Source organism: Anoplopoma fimbria, chromosome 15 (genome assembly GCF_027596085.1).
Source record: "Anoplopoma fimbria isolate UVic2021 breed Golden Eagle Sablefish chromosome 15, Afim_UVic_2022, whole genome shotgun sequence".
NCBI classification, from domain to species: Eukaryota; Metazoa; Chordata; class Actinopteri; order Perciformes; family Anoplopomatidae; genus Anoplopoma; species Anoplopoma fimbria.
The window spans coordinates 19784556-19796244 of NC_072463.1; positions in this window are offsets into that span (position 1 = coordinate 19784556).

Genomic DNA, 11689 nt, shown 5'->3' on the forward strand with positions numbered 1-11689 from the left:
AGGAATGTTACAGAAGACCTCCATCATGCTTCGCGGCAGATTGAGCGTTGTACATAAAACAGGCTTTCACGCAACAAAGGGAAACAGTTGAAGATAGGGCAGGATAAATGTAATGTGCTTAGGCCAAGGACTACAGGGTCTTTCCCAGCTTGTATGAATGAAGTGCTGTCAGCTGGGTAATGGAAGTAGGTCACATGGGCGTTATTTAAGACAGGCACTTCCACTTCGCCTTTCATGATATTCATACTTATTTTCTTTTAAATGGGTGTTGCGAGTGCTGGTTTGAAAAAAATGAGAACTAAATGTGTGTGCTTCAGAGCCATGCTGTACATGTAAGTCTTGCACAGCATTGTTATATATTATTGAAGACAAAGACAAAATATTCACCATCTACGCTTTGAAATAGAGGAGCGATCCAGAAACATGTTAAAGTCAGACAGACTTTGGCACCGTTGGCTATCATCGCACCGGCAATCCATTCACCATGCATTCTTCACGGCTGAATGATCGGCTCACTCATTTATGGGTGTGAGTTGTTACGTTAACAAAGGCTTTAAGCTGCCTGGCATGTCAGTGCTAAAAGAAATCAGCAATAAAACTGTAACACAGATTGGATTAAGTACTTCCCTTTTACAAATTACCCTTCTGCCCCCTCTGAAAAGCCACACCAGAAGACAAGCGGTTTTGGCTTTTTTACAGAAAACATTATTCATAATATGTGAGAGCAAAGTCTGTAATGGACTCAAGAGAATAACCAACCTGGTGCCAACTGTATCAAATGAAGCCAAGAAGTGAAGTCATGTCAGAGACCATCCTGGAGACACAAAAATAGTAAATTCATCTTCCTATACTTTAGGTTTGTTTGGTTTAATGAATGAGTCTGCAATGTTAGCAGCGTGGTTCTGTGAGGTTTAAGATAAGGTCAAAAGGACAGTTTTCTGCCTGACTTGATGGGGGCTAAATTGTCTTGTCTTGTCTTGTTCCATGATGTTTAGAGTAAGTCAGCAGTGTTTTTTGGACAAGGTTATTCACTGGGCTGGTACATGAACTCTCATGGAGCCGGTACCCTGAATAGCTCTGCACCCTGAATATCTGAGCGGAATCTGGTTCTTGAGATGGGAATTTAGGAAAGTTGAGCAGAAAGGCAGAAAGGCCCTCCTGCTTCCATCTAGGGGCTATATAAGCAAAAAGTAAAATTATACAAATTTCTCTCTGTTATTTGAATAGTGATGCAGGACGCTGCTTCAAATTATACAAGAAATCTGATCACGACTGTCCATTTGTCTTCCCCAGTTAACCGAAAGTGAAATTTGTTGGACCAAGCTGGTTCAGACAGAAATACTGAGAGAGGAAGATTCCGTTGGATTAATTACAATTCCTGGTACTTTTTCATCACATTTAAATTGTTTCATCGATGGTGGCCTTGGTGGGCTGTTGAAATATGTACTGGCTAATTTATTCGACTCAGCTAGAAAATCTACTGCTCAATTCTGTGCTTTTCTTCAGCCTTGCATTTTGTGGTGTGGTCCGATTGTGTCTTGAAGTTTGATTTAAAAGTGTCTACTTTGATCAATACATAGAATGATGTCACCATACTGCATGATAAACGCCACTGGAGAGGATTCAAAGGGAGGATCACGCTGGCAGCCAATTAGGTCAAATAGGAACCTGCCATAACTTTCCAGAAAACATACATTTTCCAAAAATGTGGAGCCCTTCTAGTCATTATCCAGATGTAGCCTGAAACATTGGAAATCACATGAAATCAATCACAACATAAATCAATACTGGCAGTAATGTCTAAATAACTGTGGGCTAGTTTGTGCCCTTGGCGACATGCATTCTTGTAAATTCTGAGTATTGAGTGTTCCTGTTTTCTTTGGCTCTGAGAAGAATTGACAAAAGAAAAAGCAGCGGGAGGGGATTGTGTGTGTGATAGATCATCCTGGCTTTTCACCCAGAGCTTTCTTTTTCCTACTCCCCATTTTTTCTCTCCCCTCCCTTTCAATTTTCCTGGCCGATCACCCTTGATTCAGAGTGCCGCCGGCCACGGCCCAGTGGGCTTTCTTCCCCTTGGTCCTCCTGGTTGTGACCTGGCCACAAGGCCTGCTGGACCTGCTCAGCTGTTATTTGTCCTGAACGGGTGATAGATGGCCGCGCGCCCTGCAGCTTCAGTCCCCACTTACAGTGTCTCCACCAACCGACTATGGAAAATCAAGGTCAAGCATTTTCCACATTAGTAGCTTTACCAGGAGGATAGAAATGGATATCTGCTCCAATTATCCTACATCCCCCCCCACCACCACAGGAGAAACAACGGCACCACACACTTATCTCCCAACAGTACTAACTGATGGCTCTATTCAACACAGTTTCATAAAACACAACGTTAATGATGCAGAGGCAATATTAGATGGGGATGTTTTAGACATTAGGCCAAAGGTGAGACGGCCACATCTGAGTTCATGCCAACTGTCTGGCACCAAACTCCCAATGACTTTCCGGTAGTTAACCATCTAAATCCGGTGTGTGCAATTTTCAGACTGGACTTACTGAAGCTTCTGTGCCATTGGCTCGATTTCGTCATTTTTTGTATTTAACTTTAATGAGTATCATGCAGATCTTGTAAAATCGGTTTTATTCCTGAACCAGGACCTGTAAAGAATACTGTTCACACTTAACAGAAAGTACTATATTCTACTCACTTTACTGCTAAATTGCCTCCAGAAGGTCTCTCCTTTTTCAACACACTTTCAACCAAGTAGCTATCAATAAAACAGCTTGTAATGTTGATTATGTTGTAAGCAAATAAAATGCCCATTTGCCTTTAAGTCTTAGTGTCTGTTATAATTCACCGCTGGAAGTTTTGTAGAAGGGGAAGTTTTGAATCTTCTTGCTTGTTTAATAGACCCAGAAAATGAAATAAGGGTTTATAGAACAAACAAAAAAATGCACTTGTCTGACACTGAAAACATTTGTTTTTGTTTTGATATTAGTCCACAGCCTGCTGAGTAATAAAGGTTAAGGTCTGTTTACCTTTGCTGCTGGGAATAGATGATGAATATAAACCCCATTTACTGGTTGACTCACTGATGACACGTGCCTTCCAGCTTCTGACACGACAGCACATCAATTTGGTATGGTGCCGTGGTTTGGGCCAAACTAATTGCTAGTTGTGTTTTCAAGCAGCGTTCCTCTTCCTATATGTAGCCTTCAGCCTCATGTAATGCTCATGTTTTACGGCTGCTGGTCCTGCTGGACGAGCCTCATGCTTGGTTAGCTGTGAGCAGAGAATCATGTGCTCTTCAGCAACAGTTAGGTAAATGAAAAATCTTCTTCGCTGCCCCCAATTAACAGTGAAGGTCGAGCGCAAGAAGGTTATGATGCGATTTAACCCCCCGCATGAGGTCAATTTGACCTGAACAGCTTCCTATTAAGCATGATAAATTTGTTATTTTTCAATCCATTAAACCTTTTCCTCATAGTCCATTTACTCAGAACAAACCTTTGGCCTGCCGTTACCTACGTTCTGTTGACGCGAGCAAGCTTATAGCTAAAAGGGGATGACACAACAATTAGCCGAGATGACTTCAAAGTGTTTTTTGCCACAGGCTTTCGCTAATTATCAGTCACCAGTGTCGGGTGGGGATCCCTCCAGTGCGAGGGTCAATAGGGTAACACCAACAGCAGCATATAACAAAGAGCAAACTTCAGTCCAGCCGGTACGACAGCCATCAATGAAACCTTGTTATGACCATGGGATCCATGGGACAGGACCGAGGGGAAGAATAGGCGTGTGAGGCTCAGGGAGGAAGCCTCTCTGACTGCGCTGACCTGTCTGCAAGGGCCCCCCGGGCAGACAGATACCAAGGCCTCCGACAGATGTTTTGGGAAAAGTGGCCCATTCATCATGGCACTTGTGTGGAATCTCTTTGAACTGCTTTTTTAATTTTGTGTTGAGCTTGTCTTAGTCAGCACCAGAGAAGCTCAATGAAATAGATAGATTCTAATGTCATAGATGGATAGATTGATAGATGGGTGGATTGAATGATTATTCAGAACGGGGTTTCCATGTCTGTAAAGTATTCCTGGATGTCTACCATCACTGGCGAGTTCATAAATCACACCCCTGAGGGAGCTGTTGGGCTGGATGTGTTATTGTGCAACTCTGTCTACAATCCTACATAACACCCTGTTTTGTCCAATGTAAACACACACACACACACATACACAAACACACGCACACACATAAATTGGCATGTCCACAATTGAGTCTGAAGTCATGGCATGCCTTTTTCCTCCCACGCTGCAGCAGTGGGGTTTGAATCACCCAAGGCAAAGATGACAAGATGACAACGACAAAAGTTTAAACAAAAACAGTTGCGCAGCCAATAAAACTGCTCTCCCCATCAGCTTGCAAATTAATTTCTTCAAAAGTTAAAACACAGAGGAAGAAGAATTTATTCCGCGGACTGTCTTTTGTTAACATTCCAGTTCACTGTAATGTAAAAGTGTTTATATGACTCTACCCCGGCCTGCCGGTACAGCTGAGTTTTATACTGGAGCGCTCCGTAGGGAGCAGGAAGAGAGGCCCCGTGTGTCCAGAGCCCCGTCTCCTGAGCAGCACTAAGCACTCAGCAGGCTTCAAGGGCGAATGTTCATTAGGGAGCCAAGTTTTAATAAGCCCGCAGACAGACATGCTGCTAAACAGCCTCAAGTGCCAGAAGAGGTGAGTTTACTTATTCTGCTGATCCTCGTGATTTCACATGGCATCATGAGCAACGCATCTACGTACATGACCCAACGGTCACCTACTGCACAGTATTTACCATCAGGTTTGGGAGTAAAGTATGTGAGATGCATCAGATACTGAGTTTGACGGATTGGTGTTGGGTAGATTCTCAATTGAATTGAGACTGATGGGTCATGTATATTATAATTAAATCTTCCTTTATGGAGTGAAAGTTGTACATGTGCAGGAAGTCCGTCACACTCACACATCTGTGCACATTCACACCTGCTCAGTGCAGCTACAGACATCGTTAGGGCTAAATGCCTTGCCCAAGGGCATCTAAGAGAGTTAACGGTGTCTTTGCCCAAAGTTATTTTCTCAGCAGGCCAAAATCTGCATCAATGCAACATTATAATTCTGTAATTTGTATTCTTGCAGACTTTGATACCATTACCATTGTCTGTTAAATGTCACAGCTGGTTCGCTTTGCTTAGCTTAGCACTGGAGACTGGAAGCATAGGGAAGCAACTAGCCTGGCAAAAGCCTTCTAGCCCTTCTAATGTTCAATAATTGAAACATTATGTTTTGTTTGTTTGATCTGTATGAAAAAAGTTGTTTGCTAGACTTGATCTTGACCACTAGCCAGCTCTTTACTTCAAACACACACACAAAAAAGTAAGTATTTCCTTCATAGATGTTGCGAAATTATCTGCAAGTTGAAATTAAGTAAGTAACTTGAGTAGGTAAATATACATTTGACTACTGTTTCTCATATATTCACTCAACTGCAACTGTATTATATGTTTCAGCCAACTAACAACAACTTCTAAAAAAATCTAAATTATTATTATTATAGTACAAAGATAAGAACAGGGTTTCCATAGTGGGAGCTATGGTTTGTTCTCTATGACAAATCTTAAGATGCATGACGCCAGTGATATATAATGTAATGAAGCATGAAAACACAAGAGCACATGAAGGTTGTACTGTCACTCTGTCATTATGGAGTGAATTGAGTATGATAAGGGATCCAGTGTTGTTTCAGTAATATGTGCTCTCAAATGCAGAATGAGTACCCAGCCTCCATTCTTCATGGACACTTCTTGGCAAAGTCTGAAACAGTGTTTATCTAAGGAAGGGGTAAATAAGAAAAATACATGATGACAGACGTAGCAATTATCAAGAGCTGTTAACAAAGCAATAATGTCATAGAAATTGTCCTTCAACTGTTTCTACTTTACTGCACTGGCCCCCGAGATAAGATAACCCAGAGGAATCAATCACAGGGCCTGTATATTAAGACTGCGTGGGATGTTTAGAGAGATTTCAGAGAATTTTGGCTTAAAATCTGGCACATTTTGTTCTGTACCAGATTTTGTGTATGGGAATCGTCTGAAAGGCTGCAGGGGATTTAAAAATGGGCAAATGGAGAATGGAATGTAGTTGATAGTCATAAACAAGCCTTTGTTTGTTGTGTGTAGATTGATCCGACCTCCCTCGGAAAGTAAACAGTTTTACTAAAACAACAAAGGGTTCCTCTGCAGAGCTTTGTTTCAACCAGTCACCATAAAAAGAAAAGCCTGGCTAGTATTAAAGGCTGTGATGGTAGAATTCCTCCAACTACTGTTTCCCACCACCCTATTGTTTTCATCTCACCAGTTGATAGTGTGTGATGAGAAGTTTGGTAATCATTGGCTGTGATTGCTTGCAGAGGGACCCAACCATCTGTCCACCATTTAGCATAAAGAATGATGATTCCATGTTTGCAGCGAGGAGTCGGATTTACTTATTAGATCACTGCGTCATCCCTTACGATGATGGATAATGTCGTATAGGGTCACACTCTTATTGGGGAATTGATCAAAAAAAATATTTCAGTGTGTGTTTGAGGCCAAGCCACATCTGGTCACAACCTGGAGGCTGTTAATCACAAACTTAAACAGAAAATAGCTCAATCTCCTTGTCACAAACACCCAGGAACTCCTCTAGTTGCATAACAGCCTTTTATTATGTCATTGTCATGCTTAGCAAAAGACATAAAATGGAAGGTTTTAATATTTATGTGGTAATAAACATAGGGTCTGCAGATTCTGACTGGAAACTTAAGTGTTGAACACTGTATTTACTTGGAAGTTTATTTCCATGCAAAACGTCCTTGGAGAGGTCTTTCTGAGCAAATTCTTTACTGATGTAATGTTTACTTTGCCACAAAAATCGTGCTGTTACATTCTCTAATGACTGCAACACGATCACAGATTAATCCAGTGGATGGAAACTATCTCAACCACAGTCCATGGACAATGCTGGGTATATCTGACGAAATTTGCATGTCCTTGTAGAGCAGGTTGGCTTTGAGATATCAATTGGGGTCTGGAATGGACGGCTTGAAACGTGTTTGAGTAAAGCTAGGAAAAAACAAAGTCTGGCTTAGGGGTTAGGGTAACATCTTAACAGCAAATCTGATTGATTAAAATAAGAGTAATGGCTGAAGATACAATGAATATCAAGGGTTGCTGTGTGTGATCGCAGGGTTCCACATTGTGGGCAGTATCACCGGTGGTTTTTCTTTCACTGACCTCATGCAGGCATTTTGTACCATACCGATCTAAATCTGAGTCTGTTGCACTCTGTTCTGCTTTACTTTGATGCGTCTCTTGAAAACTGGAACGCATGAATGCATTCTTTGTTTTGTTAGCGCCAGATGAATCTTATCTTTGGATAATTGCTCACGAGGACCCCCATTAACTTCTCATACTCATAGCATAAAACACAGCACTCTCTACTTTGAAATGACACAAAGAGAATGAGTCATCTCTCATCATGTAAACAAATGTGTGAAGTCATGTGTTCAGTAAATGAGAAGAAGCAAAAGGTCTTTAAAGTCACATGCCTTAGAGTGTAGTTAAAAATACACGTCTCTCCCTGATATTCTTGGTGTAGCAGAGTGATGACCTTTGACGGGGGTTCCTCTGCGGAGCCTCGTTTCAAGCAGTCACCATAAAAAGAAAAATATACAGCCAGATCCTCGCATAGCTCACACCCGGAGCAAAGCAAACACTCTCTGCCATGTCCGTTGCCTCTCTCATGTCCTCACTTGTCTCTGGCCTTTAACGTCCTCCCCAGAGTGTCCTGGATGGTTTCCTCATCATCCCGTTGGGTGGCTGACACCCTTTAAACAGGAAGGGACTCCTGCCATGACCCACAATGCTAACACAGAAAGCAGAGGGGGGCCTGGATGAGTTACATCATGTCCTCTTCTGGCTGCCTTGCACCTGGAACCTGATAACTTTATGAGGAAGAGTACCAGCAGGAGAAATGATTTGTGAAAAATATCATGTTGTGTATTCCTCATGATTACGTACACTGAGTCCAACTTTTACATGCAGCAATGCCTGTCCAGAGGAGTCATGTGAATCTGCTATTCCGGAGAACATAGCTGAAATGAAATCAGGCTGAAAACACTTCTCTTTTTTCAATGGGTTTAGGCGGCATACTGCCATTATCTAAACTGAGCGACACGTTCTGGAAGCAGCGGCTGATAGGATGCAGTCAATCTTCCTGTCAGCTCAAACAGAGCCTGAGCCTGTTCCCCTGTGGTCCCTCCTCTGCCGACCATCCCTATTCAGGATGACTTGGCAGAGATCGCCGCAGCAGACAGGAACACGTTTCCCTCAATCAGCGGTTTCCAGCAGGTATGCTGTACATCTCTTTTCTTTCATATACATCTCTAACTCCCCGGTTTCTGGCAGTTCCCCTTCAGTAAAATTTAACAGTATGTAGTGTGACGTGTGGTGCCAGCCCAGACCCTCACACACACACCAAGCAAAAGGTACGCGAATGCAAAATCCTATTAAGATCCCGTCTGTTGATGCTGCTGTCAAACGGTTTTCCTTTCAACAGATTGGACACTGCACGGTGAAGGTGGAGGCGATATGTGGCTGTGCACTGTAAACACACTGTAAACTGATCTGTACACAAAAGGAGATGGCAAATGTGCTGACCAGATGTGGCTATTGTTGTGGTTGCACGGCGGTGGTCAGTGAAACTCATTTAAAACCTCATCCTCTAACTGGAGAAAGTCAGAGTTGACAAACTCTGTGATGAATTTTTAGCTCAAAAGATGACTAACTTCCACATTGTTGTGGTGTGGCCCGAACCACAGACCAACACAGTGGTTCATTCACAAATATTGAACCTTAGGTACTGCAATGTGGTTGCTTTGGGATACTCCAAGTCCAAATACTTTATTAAGTTCAGGCGCAGCAGGACAGTAACTTAGAAACATCAAGTTTGTTAAGAATCTTTTTTTTTTTTTAAATAGAAATGTAACACAAACATGTTATTTTAAATCTAGAGATATACTCTTTTGAATCTCCATGCATTTAAGGTTACTTCAAGCTGGACACTACCACAAATGTAGAATCCTGGCTCAGTCCATATATCTAATGTGACCAGTCTGTTGAGCAGAACTTGCTTGGAGACTTACAGTGTTCAGGATCAACCCAGTGGCCTGAAGCTCTACTGGCTTGCAGTGGCTGTGGTTGGAAAAAGGGCCAATGCCAAGGCTCTACTGGCCAGTGCCAGCCGGGCTTTGTCACATTCAAGACCATTTAGGGTGGCAAGCATTCCATCAAGTCTTTATATTTCTATTCCAATAACAGGATAATCAGGATTAATGACAGTGACTTTGCAGCCGACATTGTGCCTCTAAGCCATAGCTATGCAGCTATTCATCACATCCGAAGAATGTGTTGTAAACCACGCTGTTCTTCTCCATGGTTCAGGAAATGTATGAAGCATTTTACATGCAGGGACAATTTGATATGGATATGAGGAGGCAGACAGTGAAGACTAAGAGTCTACAGCCAGGCTTGCAGCCCTGAGAGGCTTTACATACTGTATAGGAACAGCAGCTTTGAGCTAAATGCTCAGCATACTACTATCTTCATATTTAGCAAGTTTTAATGTAGCATCATCTGAGACTGATGATATTGTCATTATTTTTGTAGATATTTGGTCATAAACCACAGCACTGGATAAATTAAAAAAGGTTGGTGACGGCACTAGATCAAACATGAAGGGACACTACTGTCTGTAAGAAATTTGTTTTAGTTGCTGACACATTTCACGCAAAATCAAATTTTGTCGCTACAGGTAAAGTCAAGGAATCCCAAAAGTCATTAGTACTCATCCTCTGGGGTCCATGAATATTTGTACAAAATTCATAGCAATCTTTGATTTAGTTTTTTGACATTTTTTCGGTCTGGATCAAAACAGTCGACTGACTTGACATTGCCATCGCTAAAGCCACGCCACATCCTGGCAAAAACATTTTGCACTTACAGATATAGATCAGAATGAATCTCACTTCACAGCCTATTCATACCTGCTATGGTGACACCCATACTGACTACAAGGTCAGAGCAGAACAGAGTTTTTTTCTCAAACAGCTACATTAGCCTTGTCTTTACAGAGGAAACACTGAGAGCTGAAATGTTTCCCGACACACAGAATATAAAACTCCCAGCTGGACAACTAACCCCATGAATCAACAGCCTCTCTCTAACATCATATAAAAGCATGGACAGCCATCAGCTAGGGGACACTTAATCTCCACGCTTGCAGTTTTTCAAGAGCGCTTGCGGCTGTAAGCTCCTGCTTGTGTCTGACCTCAGCTGTGCGCATGGACTTTTATATCATTTTCAAAACATGTGTTGCCAGTCCTGCTTCTGATACAGTTATGTGAGGCCTTTTCATGCATGTGCTGTGAGTTTTACATGTTTCAGGGTGGACCTGCAGCATCTTGGCTCGGGTGTTGAGAGACAGGTCTCCGCACTTAAATCACAGAGGATTGATAGGAGCAACAGAGAATCTGTGAAATATCAAGAGATGAGGGGGAAAATCTCTTTAATCAGCAGCGGTATCCCATCCATACATTCCTTTGGCGCACTTAGTCGCCAGAACGTTGTCATCACTGTTATGCACATTTCTCACAGCCGTTTTAAAAAATAATCCTCAACAATATTGACTACAGAACCAATCCGTCACCTGTCATAAAGGGAGCCAGTTAAGACCCTGATAGGGCAACTACAGACAACACAGCTGAGGCAGAATCCCACACCCAAAACGCCAGACAGTCAAAGTAATTTTAGTGAAAGAAGCAAGAGATCTGTCTTCTTTCGTAATCTGGGCATCCTCACGCACAGAAACCTGATGTTTGCCTGTGTTGGACTGAGGCCTGAAGGACCTTTCACATAAAACATGAAGTCAGAACACAACACAGTGAAGGGTAAACTTCCTTGGGGAGAACTTCAGGCCAGGCCTGCTGCTGGAGCGATGCTCTCCTGTCCTTCAACAACGCTGATTAAGATTGGCCTCTAAATCAGCCCAATCATCGCAGATGATGAATACCTGCAGCCAATCCAGTTGGCGTCCAATCAGGTAATGAGGACCTGCATGTTGGAATGGGAAACCCTTGGCTGTTAAGCAGGAAAGAGGGAGAGCGGTCAAGATCTAAAGATACTTGAGGCGTGCCACGATTGTGTTGTCTGCCCCGTGAAGATTACTGTCTGCGGACAACTATCTTTGATCAGAGGAGCTGATGGACATCTCCTGAGGCTGGGTGTCTGACTCAGAGATGGGAAATGAAGCACTGAATTTTCAATCAAGTTACTTCTTTGGTTGACTCACACAGGAACTTGGCAACCCTCAACCACAAAAGCTAGCTGCAGTCAGGTTTGAAGATGCATACGGAATATTACATGGACAATTTGTCAGAGAAACATGTTTTCCCTGGGAATTAGTATCATCAGATGAATTTACAAAAATGCACAGTATTGCTGTTGAGTGATCTCCCACCGGTTCTCCGGGGAGGGACAAGCGTTCCAACATGGTACATAAGTCTTTAGTGAGCGCCAGAGGATGACTTTCTGATTTGTGGTCCCTCTTTAGCAAGCA